The sequence below is a fragment of the Balaenoptera ricei genome, chromosome 10 (genome assembly GCF_028023285.1).
Source record: "Balaenoptera ricei isolate mBalRic1 chromosome 10, mBalRic1.hap2, whole genome shotgun sequence".
Lineage (NCBI taxonomy): Eukaryota > Metazoa > Chordata > Mammalia > Artiodactyla > Balaenopteridae > Balaenoptera > Balaenoptera ricei.
In genome coordinates this window covers 1613119-1629476 of record NC_082648.1, presented here as the reverse complement: position 1 = coordinate 1629476, position 16358 = coordinate 1613119, and the positions used below count along the sequence as shown (strand labels likewise).

Genomic DNA, 16358 nt, shown 5'->3' with positions numbered 1-16358 from the left:
GTGACTGAGATGCTGACCCCACCATGAACGGTTATGGGCCATGACGAGGGGTGGCTTTCGTGTGCAACACCTAAGGCCCTGGTTGGTAGACGGCCACAGTGGATCTGTGTGTGTGTGTGTGTGTGTGTGTGTGTGTGTGAGACACAGAGACTGCGAGGGCGGAACCTGCGGGCACCGCTGTGAGTGTGCTCCCCGGGGTGACGTGCTGACGCCCGGCTCCATCTCCGGGCCTCCAGCGGGACGCGGGCCGGCTCTGGCCTCGCTCAGGCCCCAGGAAGCCGCTTGTGTGTAATTGTGTCACCCTCTAGTGGTTACTTCCCTATTAGCCCTTTATCCGCGGAGCAGCCCCTCCCTCTAGGTGCAGGTGACCTCTGGGTGAGCAGACCCTCGGGGAGCTTGGGGGGGCTGCAAGGAGGCAGTGCTGGGAAAAGAGAAGTGTGGCCAAGGGCAAGGAGAGAGGGGCACGATCGGGAGAGGGCAAAGTGTTCCGGGAGTAAGGATTAGTTTACTCCTGCAGAGAAGGGGGAGGTGGGAAAGGCAGAACATCTGGAGAGAGGAGGGGCTCCTACTCATCAATTTTTTCAACCTTTTATTTTTAATTGAGGTATAGTTGATTTACAGTATAGTTTCAGGTGTACAGCAAAGTGATTCAGCTATATATACATACACACACATACCTATGTATATACATACACATATATGTACACCATATGTATCTATTCTTTTTCAGATTCTTTTCCATGATAGGTTATTACAAGACACTGAATATAGCTCCCTGTGCTATAGAGCAGGTCTCTGTCGTTTATCTATTTTATACATAGTAGTGTGTATCTGTTCATCCCAAGCTCCTAATTTATCCTCCCCCCCATCCCCTCTGGTAACCCTATGTTTGTTTTCTGTGTCTGTGAGTCTATTTCCGCAGCAACATGGATGGACCTAGAGGTTATCATATTAAGTGAAGTAAGTCAGAAAGAGAAAGACAAATATTGTATGATATCACTTATATGTGGAATCTAAACAAATGATATAAATGAACTTATTTACAGAAACAGAGCGCGTATCCATCTTTATCGAGCGCTGTTTCTTGTTTGTGGGCATGGGTACTGCACCCCGGGCTCTCTCCGGAGCGTCAGTGCAGAGGGCTGGTGGGGTCGGAGAAGAACTATTTTTAACCAGTTTCAGTTCTCTTTTCCAAGGGAAGTAGGCACAGGCCGTGGGACTCACAAGGGCTGAGTAAATTCCAAACTCTCACCACCTGGGTGGACGGCTGGCTTGACTGCTTCTCCCCGGCCTGAGGCTATGTTCTCTCTGCCGGGAAAGGTCATTTTTGTCAGGATCCTGGTAGGTCTGTCATATCTTGATAAATATTTCAAAGGCAGGGAGGGGATTAAGATCCATCAACTCAGAACTGATTTGTAACTCCATATCGGGCCTGGGACTCCGCTGTCTGCAGCCTTGCGGGGCCGGAGTTTGAAGGTTATTCCCTTCTGGAAGGGTGCTGGCACTGAGCCAGGCTTTGCTGGAAAGCCCTATTTGGATGAACCAGAGCATTGACATTTCTTACATCATGTCAGACCCAGAGGAGGACTAAGGGTCGGCCCTGGTGCCGAGTTCACAGCCCTTTTCTGCCAAGAGGATAGGGTTAAAGGTTTAAAAAAAGCCAGAAGCTCAAGGGGTACAAAAGCACAATCTCGCCTTGCTGGTGTTAACCCTTCACACCCCAGAAAAGATGGTTGGAGATAAAAATCGCATCTTTACATCATGGGATCCGCAGCTTTCCTGATTGCCAGTCGTTCCCAAAGAGACCACTAACTCCAGGCATGGCTTCCCCCCCTGTGTCAGGGCATGAAAACAGCACGGAAGCTCTGTCCACACTGTCCCTAAAGCTGGAAAAATTCGTCTCAGCCCTGAACTCCGTGACGTTCTTTGTCTGTTGTTTGCTGTTTATTTTTAAACTTCACATACTGTTTAAAGCCAAAAAGTTCAGGTACGTCTTTCAAGTTGTCCGTGCCTGCTGTGGACCATCAAGAATTCCTTGATTTAGTTGGTTGCGGGGACTAAGCCGTCAGCATTTGGGCACAAGAGGGAAACCTAGAGATTGGACGATGCTTCCCTTTGAAGCTTCAAGGGCGCCGTGAGGACGTGTGAGGACAGCACTGGGTTTTACATGTGGAGAAAACAAGGCGGAGAATGAGAAGTGACCTTGTCAAAGTCATGGGGTCTTTCCTGGGCCCGCACAGCTTCTGGGAACCCCGCACGCAGGCTTGCCTTTGTACGTGATGTTTCACTAAAGCTCTGTGCATCTGGAAGGATAATCAGACGTGGGCAGAAGTCCACAGACGTGGGCTCACTTGTGGCACTAAGTGAGGGGGATGCTAATTGATAAACCGCAGCAGGCGAGGAAAAGCAGCCACTCCAAACAGAGTGACGGTGGGAGCGGCTGTTAAAGGTGCTGGGCGGAGGGCGGATAAATAAATAAATAAGAAATAAATTATAAAATATCCTAAAAGAAAAAGCGCTGTGGGGAAACGGGAATCCCCACCTTTGGGATCCCCTTTTTACCTGGTTCTCCATTCTCCCAATTTTATATATAAATGTTAAAAGTTTGACATACTTTGAAAAACCATATGTAAGCTAAGAAGCTGCCTTAGCAGGCAGAGTGGAAGTGAGCGAGCTGCCCTGTGACCTCAGCAGCAGCCTGTGTTACGCTTCCCGTTAGAAACGGCGCATCTGCTTCCTTAGGCTACTACCCGACCATCATAATGTTCCATATAAACGTAGCATTTACTACAAACACCCTGTAAGGGGTCATACACCGACGGAAAGCCGCGGCTACTGTGTGAATTAATATGCTAATATTTTTCTGTGTTATATAGTATAAGATAGGAAGTGCTTAAGATTTGAGCATTTGTTAATCCTTAACCACCATAAAGAATCTCATGGTTGAAGAGGGGAGGGAACAAGTTAGAGGTATGAGATTAACAAACTACTGTATATTGATTAGCCAAAGAATTTGGGTTTTTCTGTAACATCTTATGGAAAAACCCGAACGAACTTTTTGGCTAACCCAATATAAACTAGGGAAGCAGCAAGGATATATTGTACAGCACAGGGAATTATACCCATTATCTTGTAATAATGTATAATAGAGTATAATCTGCAAAAACACTCAGTCACTATACTGTACACCTGAAACTAACGCAATATTGTAAATCAACTATACTTCAATTTGAAAAAAAACAACAAAGAATCCCATGGTTTAAATTAGATCATCTTAAATTATCCTTGGCTCTGGGAGAGAGCCGGTTGTTCCATTCTGATGGGTGGATCGTGTGCCACACTGAGGGTGGGAGGTGTTTGTTTTGTTTTGCTTTGCTTTTTTTTTTTTTTTCCGGCCACGATGTATGACTTGGTCTTGTGGGAACTTAGTTCTGCGACCAGGGATCAAACCTTGGCCCCCGGCAGTGAGAGCGCCAAGTCCTAAGCACTGGACCGCCAGGGAATTCTCTGTTTTGTTTTTCCTTAAAAAAAAATTTTTTTTTTTATTCTGTTCATTTAAATTCTAAGATAGAGCTGGAAAAGGGAGAGTTGAAGACCTGAAAATAACATTGTCTATCATTTGCTATTCTCCCAGGAAAAGCAATGGCTCGCAAAAAAATTAAAAAATAAAAGTTGGAGGGATTAAGTCTGCGGTGTTATGCGTGAGAAAGCACCCAGATTCCATATGAAAGTTGAGCTGCTTCACACCCCTTTCTAAACAGGAAGGATGCAAATATATGGCAGCATTAGGTTGGAGCCTGAATGTTTTCTTAAACATTTCTTAGATGTTAGGGATCCTGAAAGATTAAACAAGCAGAATATTCCATCCTGGGTGAGTGTCACCTAGTGCCTGTTAGGAGAATGTTTCCTAGCTCCTGCTTGAGTGGACCTCCCCCACTCGCTCCCCTCCCAAAAAAAAGAGTAAACTATCTCTAAACATCAAAATAAAATCAAGAACAGCAATAAAACAACTTTAAAAAGGCGTATCAGAGATCCACCAGATTCTATTCTGCATTTTTCTGCAGCATACCAGTTTGGTTTGCTTCATGGTTAGATGCACCTGGATCTGGGTGGTGGTTTCATGGGTGTAGACAAATGTCAAAATTCATCAAGCTGTGTATTTAAGATTTGTGTATTTTACTCGATGTATATTTTGTTTCCTTTTTTTTTTTTTTAAGCTGTTTGTTTGTTTAAGTCAGAGGGGGCTTAACAGGTCAAGGGAGGTTTACTTCTATGTGTACAAATGATCACAAGTTCTGTTTATTCAACGGGCCAATCAAACGGGTAGAGGTTCTGCGGCAGCTGCTCCCTGGAATTGAAAAGGGCCGGGCACTGTGCCTTAACCCTAACCCGCAGCCCTGCGGCTGCCCTTGCCCAGTGACTGCCACACCCTCCCTGGACCTTTCTGGCCTGGCTACGCGCGCTGAAGTAGGGCAGGGAGTTTGCCATTCTGCTCACCCACATCCTGCAGCCCCTGGTACCGTGTATGCAGTTGGCACTCGATAAATATTCTTTCAGTCTGATCACTTTTCTTTGGTTAATCTGTGTTGCAGGTGGGGAGTAGAGTGGGAGAGAGAGGGAAAAGGAAGCTGTTTTTTAAAGCCTAGATCAGAGACTCTGTGTCATGGGGAGTATCCTGGGATGGGCCAGGAGCTGGGACAGAGAACGCACAGACCTTTCTGGGACTGCCTCCGTCTTTGAGGATGTTTCCTTAATGTTGGAAAAATACAGTCGTTTTATCGTTGCTGTACCCCTCTCCATGCTGTTCCCTTTGGAGCCCTGTTGGGTCACATTATACTTGCTGGGTTCTGCTGTGCAGTTTTCCATTGTCATTTTGGTTGTTGTTACTGGCTTTTCAGGTTGGGTGTGCGGTTTCTCTTGACACAAACACGAGTACCTTTTATCACTGAGATTTTCCTACGGGTCCGGCCATTGTAAGCTGGAAATTGTCATCGGGATTCGTGTTCGCGTTCCTATGGGTGAAAAACACAGGCCTTTCTGCGGGGCAGGGGATGCAGCCGCTCTGTGCCACCAGGAGGACAAGGGCACCACAGGAAAGCCGTGACACACGTCAGAGCGCCAGACCCAGCTGGCCTGCCAGTCCCTGACACCCCACATGGTGGCATCCGCAAGGGTGAGGCCCTTTGCAGAAGAGCAAGAACGCTCCTGCCTTGTTCTTGCGCCTGCTAACGTGTCCTTGACTTGAACTTGGGGGCACTGGCTATTGGGCATTAGACCCATCTAATGCGGGTCCTCATTAGAATTTTCCTCTCTGGCAGTATTTTTTTTTTAAATTTATTTTATTTATTTTTATTTTTGGCTGTGTTGGGTCTTCGTTGCGGTGCGCGGGCTTCTCACTGCAGTGGCTTCTCTTATTGCGGAGCACAGCGCGCGGGCTTCAGTAGTTGTGGTGCATGGGCTTAGTTGCTCCGCAGCATGTGGGATCTGCCCGGGCCAGGGCTGGAACCTGTGTCCCCTGCATTGGCAGGCGGATTCTTAACCACTGCGCCACCAGGGAAGCCCTCTGGCAGTTTTTTAAATCTGTTTTGTTACTGAGGTGTAACCGACATATAAAATAGGGACCTTGTCACAAACTTGCATCACCCTTGCTGAGGCCATGCTAGTATCGAAGGTACGTACAGAGGATATAGATCTTCTCTGTGTCTTTCCAATTTTAGTAGATCTGCTGCTGCGGCGGCGGTGGGCACTTCAATCGTTTTTGTAAACGAAATTTCTAACTGCTTTTGAAACCCACAGTGTTGTTTTATTTTGCTGGTGGAACCCAGCGAGTGATGTTGGGATAGGGCTGTGGCCACAGAGCATGGTTAGCTTTGGGAAAGCAGCAGAGCCAAAAAATGCCCCCTGATTCAACACTTCCGCCCTCTGAGTGACTTCAGCCCATATCCAGTTACAGAATCACAGGCTTTCTTTGGCAAAAACACGTTTTTGCGCTAGAGTTCGCCAGGCAAAGCCAGCGTCGCCTGGCTAGTGGAGTTTGGGGGCCCAATCTGCTTCACACGTGATTAGAGGCACTGTTTGTTCAGGGCTCCTCTGTAGAATGTTTATTCATGGAGAAGTAGAAAGAAGCTCCAGCAGTCCAGCTGGCTTTCCAAATCCTGGGTGGAATTTGTAACCCTGTTCTTTTCTTTCATTGGATGTGGCTGTCACAGAAAGAGAATAAATACGGACCCCTGCTCGCCACCAATGCTGTGCTTCCATTGCATTTAACACATAATGAAAGTCAGGTGTGCGGTCAGAGATACAGAGCTGAACCAAGGCAAGGAGTCCCACACTTCTGTCCCGAGAGCTGGTGACAGTTCTGGGCAGGATCCTCTGGCCTCCCTCAGTTGGCCGCTGGCTGAAAGATGTGGTCCTGCTGAAGTGTTCTCATCTTAAAACTAAATGACATATGAAAGAGGAAATACAAATGCCTAAGAATCATCTAAACGCGTCTGCCCTTGTGAATAATCAAAGAAATGCAGTTTAAAATGAGATTGTATTTTTTTAAATAAATAAAGTTATTTATTTATTTAGTTTTGGCTGTGTTGGGTCTTCATTGCTGCGCGCGGGCTTTCTCTAGTTGCGGCGAGCGGGAGCTACTCTCCGTTGCTGTGCGTGGGCTTCTCATCGCTGTGACTTCTCTTGTTGTGGAGCACGGGCTCTAGGCGCGTGGGCTTCAGTAGTTGTGGCACACGGGCTCAGTAGTTGTGGCTCACGGGCTCAGTAGTTGTGGCTCGCAGGCTCTAGAGCGCAGGCTCAGTAGTTGTGACGCACGGGCTTAGTTGCTCCGCGGCATGTGGGATCTTCCCGGACCAGGGCTCGAAACTGTGTCCCCTGCATTGGCAGGCGGATTCTTAACCACTGTGCCACCAGGAAAGCCCAAAATGAGATAATATTTTTTACCTATCACAAGATGAGATTTTTTTTTTAAATGACACTATCCAATCATCTTAATTAACTTTTGTTATTCAGAACTAAAAATTACTTCAGTGTTTTATTAGGCTTTACCTTCATGAAAGGTTGGAAATTTTTTAGACAATTTATTTTGAAAGCATAATAAATTGCCTAATAGACTTAATAAGCCAATTTAACTGGATTGGTGGACTGGTCAGTAGATGCCAGGGCTGTGAGGGCTGGAAAGGACTTTAGGGCTTATGTGGTTCAGCCCTTCGTCATCTCTGTGAGGAATCAGGGATGTAGAGCAGGTGTGTCTGCAGTCCCAAGTATGAAGGGCTAGAACTGCGTTAGTAAAACACAATGTGCTGTTGCTTAGGTCTTGCTGTAGGTGAATAGCTTAATATAGGATTATGCTTTCTTTTCTTTTTTAATGTCTCTAGGATGTTGTGCTTTACTGTCTTTCCAGACAGACAAAATGTCATAGGCCTCAAAAAACAGGAATTCAGGCCTGTTTTCCCGTCCGCTCTCTGTCCTTATACGACTGTGTGTCTAGATGCCTCTCTGTATTTTTAAAAAATTTTTGTTAGAGTTGATTTACAATGTTGTGTTAGTTTCAGGTGTACAGCAAAGTGGATCTGTTATACGTATACATGTATCCACTCTTTTTTAGATTCTTTTCCCACATAGGTCATCACAGAGTGTTGAGTAGAGTTCCCTGTGTTGGACAGTAGGTTCCCATTAGTTACCTGTCTCATATATAGCAGTGTGTGTATGTCAGTGCCAATCTCCCACTTTATCCCTCCCCCCTCTGTATTTTTAATGAGGAGTGCCCCCTGACCACAGTTGCCGTCTCTTCAGTAGACTTACTTAGCAACCATTTGAGCAACTCCAAATACACAGAGGTGTTTACAGTCTGAAAGGGGATGTTTAAAAGTCTATACATGAGTCTAATACAAAGTAGGATAGGCTGTGAGAGCTGGTGTTAGTCAAGCTCATACTAGATCCTGTCATGAACAAGTGCCAGCTGTAAATCGGCTCTAAAATTGTAGAAGTTCATTTCTAGACCCTGTGAAAACCAAAATGCATGTTCCTTATTGGCCAGCAGTTCTCCAGGCAGCAACTCCAGGACCTGGGCTTCTTCCGTCTGTGACTCTGGCTTTAGTCCTCCTTAAATCCGCCGTGCTTGTGCACATGAAGCTGAAAGAAGCAGGGAGCATGGGGTACAGCTTGTGGGGGGTTTTCACGGGCCAGACACGGGAGTTGCCGCCATCATTTCTTCTGACATTCCACGAGGAAGAGCTCAGTCCTATGACCATTTTAGGACATCTGAGCACTGGAAAATGTGATCGAGCCGTGTGACCAGCCCGTGAGCTCTGCCACGAATAGCTGTGAGGGTCCCAAGTGGGAAGATGTCTATGGGGTGAAGTAACATCTCAGCAAATAAATGCATAGGTACCCAGGGTTGCAGAAGTTATTAATACTTATTTCTACGATTAACTATCATTTTCGTTGATTTTAATAAATGCGTCTCTGCTGACTCCTCGTAGGTGTATACACACTTCAGGCCGTTTGTGTTTTCGGTTGTGGTGCCTCTCTCGGGTCGAGGACTGTTTGCAAGCTGGCCGGATCCAGTGGAGATCAAACCTTCCCCAACCACCCAATGTAGCCTTGGAGAGGTGCATGAAAATCGTGAGCTCTCCCCAAAGCCACACGCAGAAATGGTCCCATCCGTATTTTTTTAAATTTTTATTTATTTATTTGGCTGCACTGGGTCTTAGCTGCAGCACACAGGATCTTTTTTTTTTTTTTTTTTCAGTTGCATCATGCGGGATCTAGGTCCCTGACCAGGGATCAAACCCCAGCCCCCTGCATTGGGAGTGCAGAGTCTTAGCCACTGGACCGCCAGGGAAGTCCTCTCCCATCAGTATTCTTAATTTCAGTTCAGCCGTGACCGAAGGCAAGCGGTCTGAGGGCCTGTGCTGGTGGCTGGTCCCCACTCCTGACATTTGTCACCCTCCCGGCTGTGTAACACAGACCTGCCCACGCGGCTGACAAGCTTCTCCTTCTGCCCTCACTGTGCTCCTGCGGGGTCGGCCCTCCCAGCTGGGCCCCAAGCTCTGGGCTGTCACTCCACGAACAGCAAACGTCGCCGGCCTTCCTGAGTGCAGATCTGATGTTGCCTCCCTCCTGCTGGAGTGTCTTGGGCGTCCTGCAGATTGCAGACAGAGGCCCAGACTCCTGGAGTGGGGGGGGTGTCCTGGGGTCTTCAATCAGGTGGTCCCAGGATGAGGGAGCCCGCCTTGCCAGGAATTGATGACTTTTGTTTTTCTTTGAATTTTGGTTTTCTCTCTCTCTCTCTCTTTCTCATTCTGTGTTTTCTACAGTTGAATTTTGGACGTGAAATTGTTATATGATGTTCTTGTCATTCTCAAAATGCGTTACGTGTTTCTGACCTTTGTCCAGTGGGAAGGCCTCCCCCTCCCATGTCCACCCGTGGGAATCCTGCCCATCCTTTGAGGGACAAGTTCAAACACCACCTCCATCAGAGCTTCCCTGGTGGCACAGTGGTTGAGAATCCGCCTGCCAACGCAGGGCACACAGGTTCGAGCCCTGGTCTGGGAAGATCCCACACGCCGTGGAGCAACTAAGCCCATGCGCCACAGCTACTGAGCCCGCATGCCACAACTACTGAAGCCCGCATGCCTAGAGCCCGTGCTCCGCAACAAGAGAAGCCACTGCAGTGAGAAGCCCGCGCACCACAAGGAAGAGTAGCCCCCGCTCACCACAACTAAAGAAAAGCCCGCTCACAACAACGAAGACCCAACACAGCCAAAAATTAATTAATTAATTATTTAAAGAATTAAAAAAAATAAACCACCGCCTCCATCATGAAGCATCCCCTCCTTAGGAGTTAATCTGTCTTTCTTAGGATTAATAATCGGATACAGTTACTAGGATAACAGCTGAACAGCCATTTGGTACCTCCACTGTGACTGCTCAGTATTGTAATCTGGTCCGTTGCCCCGCCCCTGAAAGATAAGAACAATTTCACTCATCTTTGACCAAGACGTAGTAGATGCTCGATAAAATTTATTGATTTGGAGTCACAGAAAGAATTTCCTTTGAATTACTCTCTGGCATTTTCGCTGGGTCTGACCTTTTTCCTATACTGAGTAGCAAATACGAAATAGCTAGTCATTTGGTTCTGATGATGGGAAATTACTCCCCATGTCATTACTGCATCTGCTTTTCCTAGTGATTAACTGTAAGGATGAGAAGTTACTGGAATAGAAAGTTTATCTCCCTGGCTGGTAGGTGGGTGACCCTGGGCCGTGGGTTAGGTTGGCTGCTTTTACTACCCATGTGCCTGTAGTATCTTGCGTGTTACCTCTGTTACAGCCCTTACTACACAAAACATAACTAACTCACAGATTTCAGATGGAGCTTGTGGTTTTGATGATGGTGGTGATGATTTGTTTTTCTTGCTTGGCTGCCACTCTAGACCAGCTCGGTCCGTAAAGTCCCTGTGATGATGGAAACGTACCGTGACCTGAGCTGTCCCCAACAAAAGCCACAAGACCCACGGAATTCCCTGGCGGTCCAGTGGTTAGGACTCCACGCTTCTACTGCAGGGGGCGCAGGTTCGATCCCTGGTTGGGGAACTAAGATCTCGCATGCTGTGCGATGTGGCAAAAAAAAAAACAAAAAACAAAAAAAAACAGCCACAAGACCCAGGAGGGTACTGAGCCTTTGAAATGTGGCCACTGCCACAGAAGACCAGAATGCTTAACTTCAAGTCATTTTAACTTTTTTTTTGGCCGCTCCGCAGAGCATGCGGGATCTTAGTTAGGTGAGGGGGAGTCAGCAGGGATCGGCCCCTCTGGGAACCTTGCAGGGACCGGAGTCTGGGGACTTGCACCGCCTGCTCCTTGGGTCGCATCGCAGCAGATACAGAGGACACGTTTACACTTCCTGAGGCCCTGGGACCTGGGGAATCATGGTTCTCTGAAACATCAAGAATTAGTCTTTATGGCTTCCCTGGTGGCGCAGTGGTTAAGAATCCGCCTGCCAATGCAGGGGACACGGGTTCGAGCCCTGGTCCGGGAAGATCCCATATGCTGCGGAGCAACTAAGCCCGTGCCCCACAACTACTGAGCCTGCGCTCTAGAGCCCACGAGCCTCAACTACTGAGCCCACGTGCTGCAACTACTGAAGCCCGCATGCCTAGAGCCTATGCTCCACAACAAGAGAAGCCACCGTGATGAGAAGCCTTCGCACCGCAACGAAGAGTAGCCCCCGCTCGCCGCAACCAGAGAAAGCTGGCGCAGCAACGAAGACCCAACGCAACCAGAAAAAAAAAGAGAAAAAAAAAAAGAATTAGTCTTTAGCGGGGTGGTCTCAGGATCCGGCTCTGTGTGCTGACACCCTGCACCACAGTTGGGGCGGGTTTGCTGTCTCCTTTCCAAACAGTGGGAAGTTTGTCGCTGTGGCAAATTTAACACTGTGAAGGACAAACTCATTTCAGCGAAAGGGCAGTTTTACATTTCTCTGAAAGGCCACAATTAAAACCTCACCACTCCTACCCACCCACTCTCTACCCTTCACCTCACCCCCAAGATGTGATTTGTCCTGCAAGCTAGAGACACAGGAGAAACGACACAGTGTTTGCGAGATAAGGCTTCCCAAGGGGCTGCAAAGAGTAAGATGGTGGGGCTGGGATTCCCCCTCCAAAAAAACCCAAAACTTACTTATTTTCATCTCCACCAACTGTTGAGAAATATCACACAAAGGAATGCTATATGCCTTAAGGCTGAGAGGGTTCATTGGGCAAAACTTAGAAGGAAGAACTAGAGAGAGACCCAGGGACAGAGAGGGACCCTTGGGGAACTTGCTGAGGCTGCCTTAACTGAGAAGGAGAACAGTCACCAGGGGATTCTGCAGGAGGTTATGGAACTTTCTGATAAAGTCTGGGTTCATCATTGCATTAATCTCTGGTCTCTCCTTAAGAAAATATTTTAAAGAGAAAAGTGTCTATGGAGAGAAATGCATGCCAGAGAAACAGCTAGCTACAGGACTAAACAGCAATTTTTGACCCCCCCCCCCCCGAAAAAAAAAAGAGACAGAGGAGGCTTTGCCAGGTCCTCTTTCCTGGAGCGAGTGGTCGAGGTAGCTGCTGTTTCTTGCATGGCTGGGCCAGGCCTTGCGCTTGTGTAACCAGCCCACATGGTTTGCATTGAACCCCCTGAGCCCTTCCCTCCCTGCCAGCTCCACCTGCCCTCCAGCCAGCTGTCTCTGTACCTAAATTTTCCAACGTTCACTGAAGGCAGAGGTTTCTTTTTAAGTGTGAGGACCCTTTTTTAAGCAAGAAAAAAAAAGTTATGTGCCCCAGGAGACAAAATAGTTATATTTTCCACTGAGATAGTATGTAAAGATTCCCTCAAATCATTAGGTATTTTCCCATTTAAAAATATCTGTGTTGAGAAAGACAGATGTTATATGACATCATTTACATGTGGAATCTAGAAAATAGTACCAATGAACTTATTTACAAAACAGAAACAGATGCACAGACTTAGAAGATAAACTTCTGGTTACCAAAGGGGAAAGGTGGTGGGGAGGGATAAGTTGGGAGTATGGGATTAACAGATGCATACCACCGTATATAAAATAGATAAACAACAAGGATTTACTGTATAGCACAGGGAACTCTACTCAGTACCTTGTAATAAACTATAACGGACATGCGTGTTATTTCCAGTTTGAGGCTGTTCTAGTCTTGACACATATTCTGGTGTGCACGTGGCAGATTCCTCCAGGAGAGTGGAACTGCTGTGTCTTCAGGAACATGCTTTAAAAATGTCACAGCTTTATTGAGATATAACTCACATACCATATAATTCACCCATTTAAAGTGTATAATCCAATGGTTTTAATATATTCCTTGAATTGTAATATACTAGCATCACCACAGTCATCAGTAGCACTTTTAAGTGAATTAGTATTTTATTAATTACAAGGATGTACATATACGTAGACTGTCAGAGTGGAAGTACGTGGACATATTTACTCATTCTGGAGACAGTGCTTGGTCTGCATGTTCTGTGGTTCTGTGGTCTCCAGATGTCTTTAGCCCCCAGGGGAGGAGCCACTGGTTCCAGGCATTTCATGTAGAAATTTGCCATTAAAATCCATCCATCCATCCATCTGTCCATCCATCCATACATACATATATATGTTATTTGAAAGACTTCATGCTTTAATTCGCTGCGTATTACTATGGATGGTTCTATGACAGTGGCTCTCACATTTTCTTGGGCATCAGAACCACCAGATGGCTTGTTAAAACGGATTGCAAAAAACAAACAAACAAACAAACAAACAAAAACGGATTGCTAGGCACCACCCTCAGAGTTTCAGGTTCAGTAGGTCTGGGTGGAGCTTGAGAATCTCTGTACTTAATCGGGTTTCAAGGGATGCTCATGCTGTTAGTTGGGGACCATATTTCGAGAAACTTGTAGCCGGCTCTTACCTTGGAAGTTGGAGGACTGCGTGAGGAAGGAATTCATTCAATCATTCAGTAGATGAGATGGGGTATGAGACACAATTTGTTGGAGGGAAAAGGGCAGTTAGCAGGCTCTTGTAGTAGCTCAGAGTATGGCAGTAGCAATGGAGAGTCAGGAACACATTTTTAAAGTATTAGGGAGTCACAGTCAAGAGGCCTTGACAATTGCTTTGACACGGAGGGTATGGGTGAGGGAGGGGTCAAGAAGGACACCAAGATTTCAGGCCTGGATCCAGGAGGAGAATTGGAGGACAGAGAACAGGCAGGATTGCGAGGAAGAGGTGTAGCCAATCAGTATCTTCATGTCTGTACTTCTTGGCTCTCTAAGAAGACTTACTCAACCATCATTTCGTGGTCAAAAGGTGACTGACCCCTCTAAGAAACTAGAAGCATGTGATCATGGGAGTTTCCCTGGACCACGGATGTTACATGCTCAGTGGGGATTCAATATCAGATTTCAGAGGGACTCGTAACTTTAACAAACAAGAATTGTTCTGAGTACATTGGAAATTATCGCACTCCTTTTTATTTATTTGTTTATTTATTTATTTATTTTTGGCTGCGTTGGGTCTTCGTTGCTGCGCGCAGGCTTTCTCTAGTTGCGGCGAGCGGGGGCTACTCTTCGTTGCGGTGTGTGGGCTTCTCATTGCGGTGGCTTCTCTTGTTGCGGAGCACAGGCTCTAGGCGCATGGGCTTCAGTAGTTGTGGCATGCGGGCTCAGCAGTTGTGGCCCATGGGCTCTAGAGCTCAGGCTCAGTAGTTGTGACGCACGGGCTTACTTGCTCCACGGCATGTGGGATCTTCCCGGACCAGGGCTCGAACCCGTGTCCCCTGCATTGGCAGGCAGATTCTTAACCGCTGCGCCACCAGGGAAGTCCCGCACACCTTCTTTATCGCAATATCTCTCGGACCCTTCCAAAAGCAACTTGAAGTTTTCTTTTTGACCAAAGCGCATTGCTGTATGCCGTCCTTCTTGCTCTGTCCCTCTCCAACTCTACATCCTGACGTGGTCGTCCTTGGGCTGATCCGTCCTGCCTTTCCAGTAGGTTTGTCATCCCTGCTGGACCACGGCGCCTTGGGGGAGCAGCACCTTACACATTTCCTGACGCCGGATGGTGCTCGAGTCTCTGAGGAGAAGGTAGAGACGCGGCTGGCGTCTCTGAAATCTCCATCTGCAGCCGACAGTGGTTCCCAAATAAGAGGATAAGAAACCGAAGCAGCTTCTCGCTGGTCGGTGGGCTGCCACGCGTGGGGGCCTTAGTGTCCCGCCTCCTGTTTCCTTGAGAGCAAAGGAAGGCTTTTCTTTCCTTTCAGTTGGGTTCTGTCCTAATGACAGGGAGGAGATGGTGAACAAGATCGTTTCCAGAGCAAAGACACAAAACCACGAATAAACAGATTAGCACGCCAGCTTCTTGCGCATTACGTTCAGTGCTGCTGCAGACGCTCACAGGAAGCTGGAGATGAGGAGGACGGAGGGGCCTTCTCTGGAGCGGGCGGTCAGCTGAAGATGGGACCTCAAGGCCAGAGGAGCCTGCCCTGCACAGAGAGAGGAGAAGCTGGTCCTGAGGTCAGCCAAGTGCAAAGGGAGAAACCGTGAGGACGGGCGGAGGCAGGCCTCAGACAGCCGGGGGTTCCTCCAGCAGAGTGGAAACCAGGGGAGGGTGGGAGGCCCGGCCGGGGGGCGCCTCTTGAAAGGCCTCGCGTATGTGTTGAGGAGCTCCGACTTCATCCTTTAGAAGACGGGGAGCCTTTCTTAAAAAAGCAGAGAAGTCTCTGGTCGATTTTGAGTTTTAAAAAGAGCTCCTTTGGGACTTCCCTGGCGGTCCAGTGGTTAAAACTCCACGCTTCCACTGCAGGGCGCACAGGTTTGATCCCTGGTCAGGGAACTAAGATCCCACACGCCGTGTGGGGTGGCCAAAAAAAATTAATTAATTAAAAATAAATACATAAAATAGAAAGAGCTCTATGGCAGCCGTATTCGTTGAAAGGCAATGCAGTTTTCCACCATCGGTGTAGGGTCTTCTCCTCCCGAAGACGCAGTCCCTTGGTCAGTCCCTGTTACAAGCTATCTGAAACTTCTTTCCACATTCTCCCCGAACCTTGCATTTCTTCCCATAACCACACTGCTCCTCGCCTCTGCGCCTCTCACACCTCACAGGGTCTGTCTCCCGACCCTCATCTCTCAGCCTGGTTGGGATCGCCCATCTCAACATAAACACCAGCTCTTTAAAACCATCATTCTATTTCTTATACATCAACTATCCTTCAAATAAAAGTTTAAAAAAAATCCTATTTTTCTATTTTAATTTCTCCAGCTTTAAACAGCCTGACCTGTTCTCAATCCATGTATCATTCTGTTTGGGGGAAAGTCTGCTTTTTTTCACCCACAAGGCTGTGTGTGTGAGTGTGTGTGTGTGTGTGTGTGTGTGTGTGTGTTTATACTAGTCACTTTGTAATCAGCCTGTTTTTTATAAACATTGCTTTTGGGGCTATTTCCTACAAATCAGGATGTTGTCCTCGGACAGCCTTCCTCTTGGTAAGAGGGCAGTGGTGAAAAGCAGGGAAGCAGAGCAGAGAAGGCCTTTGCGCCAGGGATGGTACGTGATGTATTTGGGGAAGAGGGGAAATGTCTCGATTCCAAGCCAGGGTCTCCCATTCAATCGCTGTAGGACCGAGTTACCGGGCCCCTCCATGCCTTAGTTCCCTGTGGTTTCCCTGCTCAAACTGAGGATAAAAATAGCCTGTACCGTAGAATTTTAGTGACAGTTAAATGAGGAAAATGGGTGTAAAACATTTGGCTCAGTGCATGTAGAAGGTGTTTAATAAATGCTCACTAGTATTAGGTATTGTCACTGGTCAT

General features: G+C 47.3%; 1 protein-coding gene and 1 pseudogene across 1 annotated transcript in view; one reads left to right on the top strand and one right to left on the bottom strand.

The window, feature by feature from the left end:
- Positions 1-16358, top strand: part of WNT5B (Wnt family member 5B) — a 92687-nt gene that overhangs the window by 57121 nt on the left and 19208 nt on the right. The gene's annotated exons all lie outside the window — the stretch shown is intronic.
- LOC132373824 (U6 spliceosomal RNA) lies at positions 5611-5737 on the bottom strand (annotated as a pseudogene).